Genomic DNA, 14,898 nt, shown 5'->3' with positions numbered 1-14,898 from the left:
GGGACAAATGGAGTATTTTTTTATTGAGTTGTCTTTATTTCTTGTTATTATATACTATCATTTTATTTCACTAAGTTAAAAAGGGGAAATATAAAATAGTGATGACGTGAAAAAGAGATGGATTTGAAGGAAATGGAGAATCTTTAAATCTTGAGGAGTAATCTGTTTGAGCAGATGTGAAATTGAAACTTGATTTAATCAGTAATTAGCTTAATGATAAGCTCAAGCTTTTGTAATTCGTAATTAATCAAGAGGTCAAGTAAAGTGGTGCACGGTGTCGGTGGGCGTAACGCTTAATGCCTTATTCCTATTAATTACTATTCCCTCCGTTCCAGATTAAGAGTCACTTTTTGGAATAAAAGTTCGTCTCAATTTAAGAGTCACTTTTAGAATTTTTCATATTTGGTCATACAATTTTATCCCATTCTTCATCAAAATTACATAAAAATGTCATTATCTACATTAAAATAGATCAAAACAAAAATTAAAAGTCAAAAGGGATCCACCTTCAACCAACTCCACCATCTCACTTCGTTTATTACACACTCCACCATCTCACTTCATTTATTACACACTTCAACTCTTTCTTAAAATCCGAGCTATAACAATAAGTGACTCCAAATATGGGACGGAGGGAGTATATAATTTGTTTATGGTATGTCGGTTCATTTGCATATGCCTACTTTTTTCACATTAATTCAATTTCCCAGAATAGCAAGGAATAAATCGCTAAAACGATTCATTTGTTGCCCTTTTTTCATAATTTGTGTCATCCCTTACATGTCGCTTTCCTAAAAAAACTTACAACCTTTAGTAAATATCTTTAAATACTATTGGTAAAAAAATTAATATTAGTATAGTTGTATTAAATTAGAATTACTATTAATTATTGAGATTTAATAATTTAGAAGAGCAAATGGTCCAAGTACATAGGTGCTAGCTATTTTGAAAGAAAAACTAGTATATAAGTGCTATACAGGTGCTAGGCTATTTTGGAAGAAAAACTGAAATATATATTACCCAAATCAAAATTGACTATGTTGAAAATTAAATAAAACATTTTAAATCAAAAAATATTGAGTGAGTACATAATAGATCAATATTTTATATTTTCTAATACTATGATTGTTCAAAACTTCACCTTCAGTCACAATCTCACCCAAACTTATAATGATTGAAGGTGCAGGTTTTCGGTCGGATGTGTTAAATGCTAGTGTGTATCCAACCGATTAGGATAAAATTTCCAACCTAACTGAGTCGTTGGCACGACAACCGGAACCTGGCATCAAATAAATTTCCTCAACCCACTTCTACTGGTTAGTATAGTGGAGGTAAGGGTCGAATCCAACGAGGATGGACACGTTCGGATAACTGTGGTGATGTTCCTGGGTGGTTTGGTTAGCTACCACGCGCTGGGGTTGAGATTCTACCTAGACGGGAAATAAAGATGGTACTCTACTGACTAGTAAGCATGAAAATGACAGACATGTGGTTGTGTTCGAGGAAATAGGGGACAAGGTATCTCAGAGGCATGCGAAAAGTAGACAGTTACTAAATGCGGAAACTTAAACAACAGGGCATATCTGGTGGCTGGGTGGCTTTCTGACAGGTCTGGATGATACAACTGAAAAGTTAAAGACAAAAGCAAAAAGTATCCTAAAAGTAAAAGTGGCCCAAACAAAAGTAGATTGTGATGTTTTCTTTTTCAACAAGTATTAACAGAAAACAACATGAACACAAACGCCATGACTAAACTCAGATTCATAAATTCAAACTCAAGATCCATTAATTAAAATGCTCAACTTAAGATGAACAGCTGAAACTGCAAATTACTTCTACTGACTAACATGCAAGGTGGTAATAACAGCGCAGAACAGGAAACTCATGCACGAAAACTTAAACTGAAACATAACTACAAATTTTGATCAACAACTTCAGATCTAGCCTACTCGAATGAAAACACTGTTGGGACTACCGTAGCGGAAGACACGGAAACCAAACAGGTCCTAGAACGGATCTATTTAGTTGATTATGCATTCGACTCCAATTTCATGCAATTAACATAGATCTATAGATATAACATCAAATAAACACATAATCATGCATATTCGATGTAGATTCGATTGTTACCTCATAATCCATCATTGGATTGACGTTGCTAGCTGCACCACCCGGAGATCCTTGGTTTATCGACCACGAATCTTCCGTACTATTCCCACGTCCTTGGTTCTCCATCCGTGTGGGCGGATCTTAGAAAACCAATTAAATAACTTTGAATGGATCTAGGGAAAACCAATACAAACACCAAATTGTCTAGATCTAATCCTATGAATTAGGATAGATCAAGAACAATAATCAAAACCCTAATTCTCCCACAACTATGGCTCGAAAATCGAGACCAAGAGAGAGAAGGGAGGAGGCGCCGATTTCAAGGCTAGGGTTAGGGTTTTGTGTTGTCTTGGATTGTGTGTTAGGGTTTCCCTTTCATTCAATATTTATAGTGGGCCTTATTGGGCTAGTAAGGGGATCCATGGAATGACTTAAGTGTTGGGCTCACCCATTAGATAAATTGCTAATTAAATCAAATGACCCATGATTTAATATATTATCAATGGAATATTATTTTATTCCACTAAAGAATAATATTGCACTCCCACTTAAACCACCAAATTACAAATAACTTGGGTCCATTTTATTTTATAATATTTCCCGCGTTTAAGATTATCTTGATCCATCAATTTAATTCTTTTGTCTGCTATGTGACTAGAATTAAATTAATTCTCCAAAAAGTTTTTCTAGTTTGAAACTTTATTTATTATTCGTGGAATAAATTCCAACTGCGCAGATTTCTGAATAATAAATTCCTCTTTCAAACACCTCATTGGGGATCACCCTTTTAGGGATTTAATCATACCACACTGGGCACGCGAATTCTATGAAATAATATTCCAATACCTTCATGTTATTCAATTACTACCACCCAAGATATCATGAACTTGAGTTACGTACAAACTCTCACATATTGATAAGTCAAAGTGGCGTTTGATTGAATAAACAATATTGATATTAATATCATAGACTAGAAAATACTAAACTTTCTTGAAATATATTCTTTCAGTAGATAGCAATAAAGAATACATTTCGGATTAGATCCTTTCAGTGCTTTACCACACCGGTGTTACTAATCTCATCTTAGGTAAGAGAGAATTATCACAAACACCGCAACCGTTCCAATAGGTAGCCAAAGCCTATCTAGGTTGTGAATACGTTTTTCTTCTTACTAGATCTGGCCGAGTCCCCTACTGGAAAACTCATGAGGAGATTCATCGAATTTCCCTACTTGACCTTCTTAGTAAAAAGCCTTAGACTTGTTTATCATATTTCAATAATAAACCATTTATATTATATTATTTATTCTCATAAATAGGTAAACAAGTGGATGTGGCGTTTCTCGTATACATGCACAAGCTGACTGTACAAAGGCATGTACGCTCGAAGCATCTTTTAGTATACAAACCCCAACAAACACATGCGAACACTTAGAAATTAAAAGGCATACGAAATCTAACTAAATCTAACTTTCCTAGGCAGAACGAAGCAAATTCAAACCAAAGAGACATACGAAATAGAAACTTCATAACTTAAACGTTTGGATCTTCACCAAGTACTTCAAAAGGCAACAAAGATAAATGTTTGCAATAGATCCAACGAAGAAAGCAGGTAAAAATTAAACTAGAAAGCGAGTAACGATTGTTTTTGGCCACTCCGGGCGGTGAAACTGCTATACTACTACGATGAACTGGCTGAAACGGTGGAATGATAACTTCTCCGGCAGACTTCTGGACGTCAAGTGACCATAGCTGTGGCGAGGAATGAGAAACTGGACAATGCTGAAAGACCGATCTTCTAGAGAGAATTCTACTAAGTGTAGTGATTGGACTTTCTTTTCGAACTCCAAAACTCGAGACTTTTTCTCTCTCTCCAAGTGGCTTCTTTTATAGGGAGGCTTGCCCTTGCTTTTAGGGTAGACTTCCTTCACAATTTGACTTTTCTGCCCTTGTTTATGATCATCCCAGCTATCCTTCTTTCTCCATCTTGAGCCTTTTCTCTGGCATGCGTGATACGCTCGGATTTTGCACTATTTTAAGGCCATTATTTGGTCCATTTTTGATGTAAAAGTCACTCTACATGTCATTTATTTGCATATTTTGTCTATTTTGGTATTTTGACGTGTTTTGTGAGAAACGTGCATAATTGAGCCGAAAAAGGGAGCCAAAACGCAAAATCTGGAAATCTGGAGTCATACGGCGCCCGGTGGGCAGATCAATGCAGCGGTCTGCCTCGGAAAAATACGTTTGGAAGAGAAGAGCTTCTACTTGCGCCCAGATTTGGAAATCCGAGAAGCCCTAGATTTGCGCCCAGATTTACCATAGTTTGGAAATCTTTTCCTTCTACAACAAGGATTGGCTTTTCCCTATAAATAAGACCTCAAGCTTTATCAAAAGAGAGAGCTTCTACTTGCAAAATACTTAATAGAGATCAAGAGCTTGAGTACTTCACTTGTGCAAGGAGTTGGAGAAGGATTTCAAGAACATCAAGAACGACAAGGATTCAACCTGCGGGTTTTATTTGCTTTAGTTTTATGTTCAAATTGTCTTCCCTTCAATCTATGTTTTTAGCTTATTCAATTATGTGTAACTAAACTCATAGGGTTCTAGGGATGTGTTAGTAACGACTTTGGTTATACAAATTTCTTTTTCTATTTAATATTCGTTTTATTTTTACCTTGTTTCTTCCCTAAGTAGTTCCGATGCTACATGATTGAGTGACACAATCTTGTATGATTTAATATACTTGCTTCATAACTGTGACAGAGTTCTAGCGAGTTAGATTCACTTAGTAGACACTACAGTTAGCTTCCCTTAAAACGACATTGTTAATTGAGAGTGAAAACTTTTCAAGGGTTTTAGGAGCTTTTTGGAGTTACGTGTTAGGATTGACAACCCTAATTTTGTAATCAACGTTTGTATCGCATGAGCATAAGCTAGGTGACTCGTCCTTTCAAAGTATAAACTGTGCTAGGGTATTGTAGTTGGAATTTGTATAACCATAACTTTAAATGCACATCCCTGGGATTCCCTTATCTCTATCGCTTATCTCCGTGTTTTATTTGCTTTTAGTTGTTATATGCTTTTTATTGTTTCTAGTTTTCAAAAGTTTTTCAAAAACCTACTGGTTTTTCCATATATTAATTGAGTCTTAGTAGAGGATAGACACTTTGTGTTTGCCTTCCCCGTGTTCGACATCTGGTACTAACCTTTGGCTATACTATATATACTCTGTATACTTGCAGGTTTATTTAGTGCTAATAAAAAGTCCATCAAGTTTTTGGCGCCGCTGCCGGGAAAGACAATTCACTTTTGAGTGATATCTTCAAACGGATAATTTTACTACTTTGGATTTTAATCGCTTTTATTTTATTTTTATTTTTATTTTATTTTTATTTTTATTTTTATTTTGTTATGGATTTTCCTGCAGGGATGGAGGAGGATCCATATGGCTATGAGCATCAGTGGGGATTTAGCGATGAGTACTATAACTCTGACCATGGGGATCATACTACGACCCAAACTGCTCTGAATTCTCATACGATGCACAAGATTACTGTTCTGATAATTCTTCTGAAATATGTGCAGGTATGGAGGATCAATCTCGCTCCAATTGGGAGAATATGCTGGAAATCTGCATCGCAGAAGTTTTCGAACATAGAAAGGTGACGAACTAGCGGTTGGAAAATCTAGAAAGAAATACAAACACCTTGGAAAGAGGGTTGGCCACCCCCTTGTTACTCAAGTCGAGATGTTGGAATTTAATCTTGGGATCCTAGCCACGACCATAGGAAGCAGAGCAGGCACACCCCAGGTACACTTCCTATCCTGCCAGAGGTTAACCCAAAAGGAAAGTGTCACGTCGTGCAGCTGCGTAGCGGAACTACATATCAACCTCCGGAGGCAAGAGACCTAGGCAGGGGAAGAAGGGAGACAGAGAAGTCCCTTGGCAGCACGTCTGCCGAAGAAGTGCGGCAGTCCGCCGCACCCCAACACGAAGGCCCGCCGCCTACACCCCAGCAGATCGAGATAGACTCTGGACTGGCCACTGATGAAAGCCCGGCGGCCGCCACACCCCATCGCGGCGGTCCGTCGGCTGGGCAGCAACAATCAGACAGACCCCCACATAGCAGTGTTACCGTCCCGTATCCTCAACGATTGAAGAGCAAGAAGCTTGACGCTCAGTTTGCCAAATTCATGGAAGCAATGAGCAAAGTCCACATCAGCATTCCACTAGTAGAGGCCCTGCAACAAATGCCCAATTATGCCAACAAATGTCAAATTACGCCAAATTTTTGAAAGATGTGGTGGCAAGAAAAAGGAAGTGGGGGAAGTACGAAACAGTAGGCTTAACAGAGAATTGTAGTGCTATTATCCAAAAGGGATTACCTACTAAACACAAAGATCCAGGGAGTTTTAGTTTATCTTGTATTTTGGAGAATGATGTGAAGGGTAGAGCGTTATGTGATTTAGGATCTAGTATTAACTTGATGTCTTTATCTTTTTACAGGAAACTTGACGTTGATAGCATCCGCCCCACCTCAATCACATTGCAAATGGCAGATCGGAGCACAACAACACCAATGGGGATAATAGAAGATGTTTTGGTAAGGGTTGGAGAATTTATTTTTCCAGCTGATTTTGTTGTGCTTGACATGCAGGAGGACAAGAAGGTTCCCTTAATACTTGGAAGACCGTTTTTAGCTACTGGGGGAGCCATGATAGATGTACAGAAAGGAGAGCTTACATTGAAGTTACACAATGAAAGCATTACATTCAACATCTACGACGCCCTAAAATTTCATGGAAAGGAGGGGGCAGAAGGCTACCAAGAATGCAGTGTCATCCAAGTCGTCACCGATTGTGTGGGAGGAGTGGAAATCACTTATCACCAAACCCAGGATCCTCTTGAAACTTGTCTACAAAATTCCTTTACTCCTAATACTGACTTATCCTCTTGTGATGCTAACGTGTGTGCCATTATTGCAGAATTGGAGGTGCTACCGGAAAGAATCCCTCAAATGGAGAATGCATTCTTTCCATTACGCACTCCTGAAGAAGAGGCAGAGAGGAAGAAAACAGTGGGAAAGCCACGGGACCGTCTAAGGTAGAACTAAAACCTCTCCCCGAACATCTCAGGTACGCATTCCTAGGGCCGGATAACACTTACCCGGTCGTTATGTCCGCTGCTTTGAGTGAGAAAGAGTGTGAGAAGCTCTTGTGTGTGTTGAACAAGTATAGGTCTGCCATAGGATGGTCTATTAGTGATTTGAAAGGAATTAGCCCAACCACATGCATGCATAGAATTTTACTTGAGGAATGACATAAACCTCGTGTGCAAAATCAACGTAGACTTAACCCTATCATGCAAGATGTAGTTAGAAAAGAGGTGATAAAGTTACTAGATGCAGGGATTTACTATGCAATATCTGATAGTGAATGGGTAAGTCCTACGCAAGTAGTAGCTAAAAAAGGGGGATTACGGTAGTGCCCGGCCAGGATGGAGAGATGATAGCCACAGGTTGGAGAGTATGCATTGATAATAGGATGTTAAATGCAACCACTAGGAAGGATCATTTCCCTTTTCCTTTTATTGATCAAATGCTTGATAGACTAGGGGGATATGATTACTACTGTTTTCTTGATGGCTATTTTGGGTATAATCAAATTGCAATTGCTCCCGAAGACCAACATAAGTCTGCTTTTACATGTCCTTATGGTATTTATGCTTATAGGAAGATGTCTTTTGGTTTATGTAATGCTCCTGCTACTTTTCAGAGATGTATGATGGCCATATTTCATGATTTGATTGAAAAAGTGATGGAAGTTTTTATGGATGATTTTTCTATGTTTGGTAAATCTTACGATCATTGTCTTGACAATCTAGCTAAGGTTTTGCAGAGATGCGTAGAAACTAACCTTGTTCTCAATTGGGAAAAATGTCACTTTATGGTGAAAGAAGGTATAGTTTTAGGGCATAAAGTGTCTTCTGCAGGGATAGAAGTCGACAGGGCAAAGATTGCAGCCATTGAGAAACTTCCACCTCCATCCAACGAAAAAGGAGTAAGAAGTTTTCTAGGACATGCAGGTTTCTACCGGAGATTCATCAAGGATTTTTCTAAGATCTCTAAACCTCTTTGTAAATTGCTTGAGAAGGATGTGAAATTTGATTTTACTTCCGATTGCTTGCAGGCTTTTGCGACACAAGTAATATTGCAGTTGGCTCAGCTTTGGGGCAGAAGAGGGGCAAGATTTTTAGAGTCATCTATTATGCTAGCAGAACTTTAGATTCTGCTCAAGCTAATTATACGACTACTGAAAGGGAGATGCTTGCTATTGTTTATTCTTTTGATAAATTTAGGGCCTATCTTGTTGGAACTAAGACTATTGTTTATACTAACCATGCAGCTATTAGGCATTTGTTTGCAAAGAAGGATGCGAAACCAAATTTATCCGATGGATCTTGCTACTCCAAGAGTTTGATGTGGAAATAAAGGACAGAAAGGGGTGCGAGAATGTGGTAGCGGACCACTTGTCAAGGTTGGAGCACCCGGTGGAAGGAGAAGATTTATCTCAAGAAATCAACGAGGACTTCCCAAATGAGCATCTGTTCTTCACTCAAGCCATTTTTCCATGGTACGCCGATATTGTAAATTATTTGGCGGCGAAGGTACATCATCCAGATCTTACTCCTTATCAGAAAAAGAAATTTTATAAAGATGTACGATCTTACTTTTGGGATGAGCCCTACTTGTTCAAAAGATGTGCAGATACTATACTTAGGAGATGTGTCCCTCAAGAAGATTGGGTGGCTATAGTTGAAAAGTGTCATTCGTCTCCAACTGAAGGCCACTTTGGTGTGCAAAGAACCGCGATAAAAGTCTTGCAGAGTGGATTCTATTGGCCTACCATTTTTCGCGACTCCCCTAGCTTTGTTCTCCAATGCAATGAATGCCAACGGACGGGTGAAATTTCTAAGAAGAAGGAGATGCCTATGAATACGGTGGTATGGTGTTATTTTAAGGGGTGGTGGCACCCTAACATGCCCCTATATATATATATATATATATATATATATATATATATATATATATGGTGTCATTTTAAGAGGGGTTGTCATTTTAACACAAACCTATATATATATATATCTAATATATGTGTATAGGGGTGTATTCAGATTAAAACAATAATGTATATTAAAACATCTAACCATGTAAAATAATATACATTATACACACTAATAATGTACATTTTATTCATGTATAATGTACTGTCAGCATACTGTACAGAATTCATATAATGTAAATGTACATTATTAGTGTGTACAATATTTAGAACAGTACATTATACATGAATAAAATGTACATTATTAGTGTGTATAATGTACATTATTTACATTGTTTGATGTTTTAATATACATTATGGTTTTCATCTGAATACACCCCTATGTGTGTGTGTGTGTATATATATATATATATATATATATATATAATGTATGAGTGTTAGAGATACCAGATAGTGACATTACTTATTCGGTGGGTTTTTACCGATCGAGTAAGGGGTGTTACACTCCCTAATATTATGACTGTTCACAACTTCACATTCCGTCACATTCTCACCCAAACTTACTCCCTTGGTCCACTAAAAAATAGACAAAGTTATAAATAACATGAGTTTTAATGTAAAATTGGTAAAATAAGAGAGAGGTATGAAAAAGTAATAGAGAGCAAGGGAAAAGGTAGTTGAATGAGTGTTAGACTGTTAGTGGATTGCATTGTCTATATTATAAATGATGTGTAAGGTTATTATTGTTGAAAACTTTCCATTTATAGACTTTGTCTAATTTTGGTGGACACCAAAAATAGTAAAACTAGTTTATTTTTAGTGGACGGAAGGACTAATGATCAATCATGTTACTCCCTCCGTCCTAGGATAGAGGTGTTTTCATTTTAAATAGTAGATCATTTTGGTTAGAATAAACCAAAAAGAAAAGTGGATCATTTTCAGTAGGACAGAGGGAATACGACCAAATGATCCAAGAAAGAATATAATTTTTGGGCTTATTTTGGAGAAAAATTATTTTAAATGTGGAACCCAACTATTAGGGGTGGGATCCTCTGCAGCCCCTGCTGCCTCTCACAATCCAATTAAATAATATGAGAGTGTTATATTGCTAACTCAATACTTAATTGTTAACTACAACTAAATAATATTTATTAGATATTCAAATTAAGGGCCTAGATCATTAGCCCCGGAATGTCAATACGATTAAAAAAAACGTCAAGGGTATTAAGGTCAATTTATAACAAATTAGTTGTAACTAACTTTTGAAAAATATCTCACAACTTTAAAACGCACAATCCAATTAAATAATATGAGAGTGTTATATTGTTAACTCAATACTTAATTGCTAACTACAACTAAATAATATTTATTAGATATTCAAATTAAGGGCCTAGATCATTAGCCCCAAAATGTCAATACGATTAAAAAAACCGTCAAGGGTATAAAGGTCAATTTATAACAAATTAGTTGTAACTAACTTTTGAAAAATATCTCATAACTTTAAAACGCATATAACTTTCTCGATTTAAATTATTTTTTCGCACAACAAATATCAAATTAAATAATTTCATAAGGATTCTAACGAGATCTCACTTGCATATGTTCCGATGTCAAAATTTGAAAAAAAAAAAATTCAATTTTTTCGTACAGCAACAAATGTCAACATGAATACATGATATATAAAATATGTCAATATAATACATGTAGAATGTCAATATATGCAATGTGTTAACATTCTCAAAGCATTGTGTTGATATTTTCGAAACACTATATTGATATTTTTATCCAAAACCCTAATTTGATAGTTTTTTTTTGTTTTTTATATTTAATTAATAAAAACGAAAATTATACGTGGCAAATTGTAGGCCACAAATTTTCTAAAATCATATAGTCTTAAATTAGCTGTAGTTAGCAAATAAATAATGAGTTAGCAATTGATTACTTTCTTTAAATAATACTACCTCCGTCCCGCTTTAGCAGTCCCATTGACTTTTCTGCACTCGTTTTGTAAAAATGATAATAAATAGTTAAAGTGGAGAAATAATAAAGTGAAAAAGAGAATAATGTAGATAAGACTCTTCTCTATATTATTCTCTTTTTTACTTTATTATTTCTCCACTTTAATTATTTATTATCATTTTTACAAAATGAGTGCAAAAAAGTCAATGGGATTGCTAAAGCGGGACGGAGGGAGTATATATTTATTTAGTTTGTTTTATTTTAATTTATTTAATTATTTTATTTGTTTGTCCACCCCAACTATTATCCCTAGTTCAATTCCCAAGTGCAATTAATAAAATAATAGGTCAAGGAAATAGAGTAAATAAAAGAAAAAGAAAAGAAATGAAAATTTGTAACTTAGTTTTTCTCTTTTCCGTTGGTTTTAGAGGGAAAAGTCCTCTCCCTCACCATTCTCGGCCCCTCTCAGCCGCGACTGTGTTCGCCGCCGCCGCCGGGCTGACTACGCCCTCACATTTGTTCCCTTTCTTCCCTCTTTTATCCGACGCCGTATCATTCGTTATAACATTTTTATTCAGCTCTCCGCTCAGCAGTGTAAGAAATGGTTAATGGAGTTGGAGCTTTAATCCCTAAAATGCGACCCATAATTTCGCAGAAAATGACGGCGTCCCGATGGATGTCGCAGTCGACCTCCATCCCCAAAAAACAAGTGCGAGTTCGTGACCACGCCTACGATGACTACATGGAGATCGAGAAAAAAGTCCGCAAAGTCCTCAAATTCCAAGGAGTTTGGGTTGCCGGATGATTTTGAATCGTCGGTTATTCTGAATCACCACCAATTTTTCCGGTTGTTTGATGCTGATGAGACGAGGAATAAGTACATTGAGATGGTGGAGAGGGATTGCACTGAAGGTGTTTGTGAAATTGATCGAGTGAGGGAAAGAGAGTATCGAGAGAGGGGGGTGGACGCCGAGGAAATCCGGATCTCGTTCGTCGTGAATTTCCCCCCGGGGTTCAAAATCGGGAAGTATTACAAGCAATGGCGGATCCAGGATTCATAAACGGGTGGGGCGAAATATACATTAGTAGGTTGGTTTAGGGCAAAAATGACAATTTTTTTCGATTTTCGGGGCGACGTCAGGGCAGACGGAGGGGGCGACGCCGGGACATGGTAGTTTTACGTCCGGATAAAAGGAAATTAGGCGCACGGAGGGGGTGACCGCCCCCTCCTGCCCCTAGATCCGCCAGTGATTACAAGATCGCGATGTGGAAATGGCAGCGGCTGCCATATTGGTCGCCTTACGAGGATGTGTCGGGGTATGATATGCGGTCGCTGGAGGCGCAGCGGAGGATGGAGAAGAGGGCGGTGGCGATGATCCACGAGCTGCTGACGTTGACGGGGGAGAAGAAGATGACGTTGGAGAGGATAGCCCGTTTTAGGATGATGATGGACTTGCCGAAGAAGCTGAAGGAGTTTGTGCTGCAGCACCAGGGGATATTCTACCTGTCGACGAGAGGGAATCACGTGAAGCTGCACACGGTGTTTCTGAAGGATGCATATCGGAAAGGGGAGCTGGTGGAGCCGAATGAGCTGTATCTTGCGAGGAGGAAGCTGGCTGAGCTGGTGCTTGTCAGTCCGAGGAAAGCTCGGATGGGACCTGAGTTGGCTAGCTACCGGAGGGACGGACTGGATGATCATACGAGGGATGTCGGGAGAGAGTTGGATGATTACTCGGATGAGGATGAGAGCTGTAGTGGAAGTGATATGGATGAGTCTTGCAAATCAGAGTGACAACATCTTAACGGCTTTAGTCCTCAGATCATGGGCCGATTTAGAGGAAACTTTGAATTCAAAATCATAGGGCGGTTGGAGGGAAACAACAGCGGCTTTAGTCATCAGAGCATGGGGCGATTTAGCCTCTCTGATCTGATCTTGGGGGGTGGGCTTGATTAGGGCTGAGGAAAAATACCGAAATACCGACCTTATTTTACCGAGAAAATACTGAAAATATCGAATTTTCGGTATACCGTGACTTTCGGCACGGTATGATATCTTACCGAAAGATTCCGGTAAGGTAACCGTACGAATTTTCAAATACCGCGGTATACCGTTGCATACCGAAATTTGGTATATACCGTAAATTAAGGTATATACCACAAAAATATAAACACAATTATATATATAATATATTTTATATATTTTTAAATTATAAAATCTATTGTGAAATATAAATATAATTATGAATAAATTATATTTAATTTATTTTTAAAATTATAAAATATAAATAATATTCTAAATACTCTAATTTTCTATTTTAATTGACGTTGAAAGTCAGGTATACCGAACTTCGGTACGGTATACTGAAAATGAGGTACGGTATCGGTTGAAAATTCGTCATACCGAAAACTTTGGTAAGGTAATGGTATGACTTTTTCGCATACCATATTTACGGTAAGATATACGGTATGGTGGTTTCGGTAAGGTATACCTTACCTACCCACCCCTAGACTTGATCGGGAGGACGAGCTCGAGAGTGGGCCCGGAAGCGACAACTTTGAAGGCGCATCGGGTGACAATGGCAATGCTAATCATAATAAAGCATCCAACATGTAAAAATGGAATTGGCACACTGCATTCCAAATTCAAGAACTTGAAGCTTAGATTAGCCGCTTTTTTACCTATATTTTAGTTGTATTAATTGTTTGTTTGAATTATATTGCAAGTAGATGATACAAAGTTTTAGAAATTTCCATATGTTTTAGCACTATAACTGGGATTAATGATCTGCTAAAGTTAGCCCTTTTTGGTTCCGAAGCTTGGAAGGAAATGGAGAATCTTTTAATCTTGATAAGATGTCTTGCATTGGTGTAAAGCAAGAGCTACTTGTTACTATCACTACAATTTGAATGTGAGATCAATATTAATTTGGATAGTAACACCTAACAATTTCTTTGAACATATGTGAAATTGAAACTTGATTTAATCAATAATTAGCATAGCCTGCATAAGGATGACACGCATCAATCGAGAAAAGCTGAGAAAAGCTTAATGATAAGCATAAGCTTTTGTAATCTCTCGAAATGAGATTGTGCATAATTAATCAAGAGGTCAAAGTGCACGGTGTCGGTGGGCGTAATGCCCTATTACATTAATTAAGTAATTTGTTATGGTACGTCGGTCCGTTTGCATATGCCTACTTTCTTCACATTAATCCAATTTCCCAGTGTAGCAATGAATAAATCGCAAATTGCCATTTTTGTTGCTCTATTTTTCAGAATTTGTGTCATGACTGTTATATGTCTCTTTCTGAAAAAACTTACAAACCTTTAGTAATATCTTTAAATACGATTAGTGAAAAATTTAATATTAGTATAAAGGATTGCGCTAGTGCGCTAACTAATTTACAGTAATAACTAATAACTTTCAATTCTGTGTATTAAAAATATCACCACAAAGACATAATTATATCAATACAACATGTAAAATTTAAATATCAACACAAAGACATAAGTTTATCAGCACAAAAAGATTGATAAATTTATGTCTCTATGTTGATATTTTTAACATATAATATTGATATTAGTTATTAGTTATTACTGTAAATTAGTTAGTATTTGATCACACACATTAGTATAAATGTATAAATCATTTTAACTTAATATAAATGTATATTTAAATTATTTAAAAATCAAATTGAATTTTAATTTTATAAATGTTAGTACCACCTAATAAGCTCATCAATGTACTTGGACTTTAAAAGTGACA

The 14,898-nt window shown here is 37.0% G+C and overlaps 1 pseudogene; it reads left to right on the top strand.

Moving 5' to 3' along the window:
* The first annotated feature begins 11,560 nt into the window (after positions 1–11,560).
* Positions 11,561–13,931, top strand: LOC125202675 (protein ROOT PRIMORDIUM DEFECTIVE 1 pseudogene; annotated as a pseudogene).
* The last annotated feature ends 967 nt before the right edge of the window (positions 13,932–14,898 follow it).

Source organism: Salvia hispanica, chromosome 2 (assembly GCF_029641045.1).
Source record: "Salvia hispanica isolate PSC_SH4W2 chromosome 2, Shi_PSC_v1, whole genome shotgun sequence".
Classification (NCBI taxonomy): domain Eukaryota; kingdom Viridiplantae; phylum Streptophyta; class Magnoliopsida; order Lamiales; family Lamiaceae; genus Salvia; species Salvia hispanica.
The sequence above is the reverse complement of the archived record's forward strand: the minus strand, read 5'-3'. Positions and strand labels throughout refer to the sequence as shown.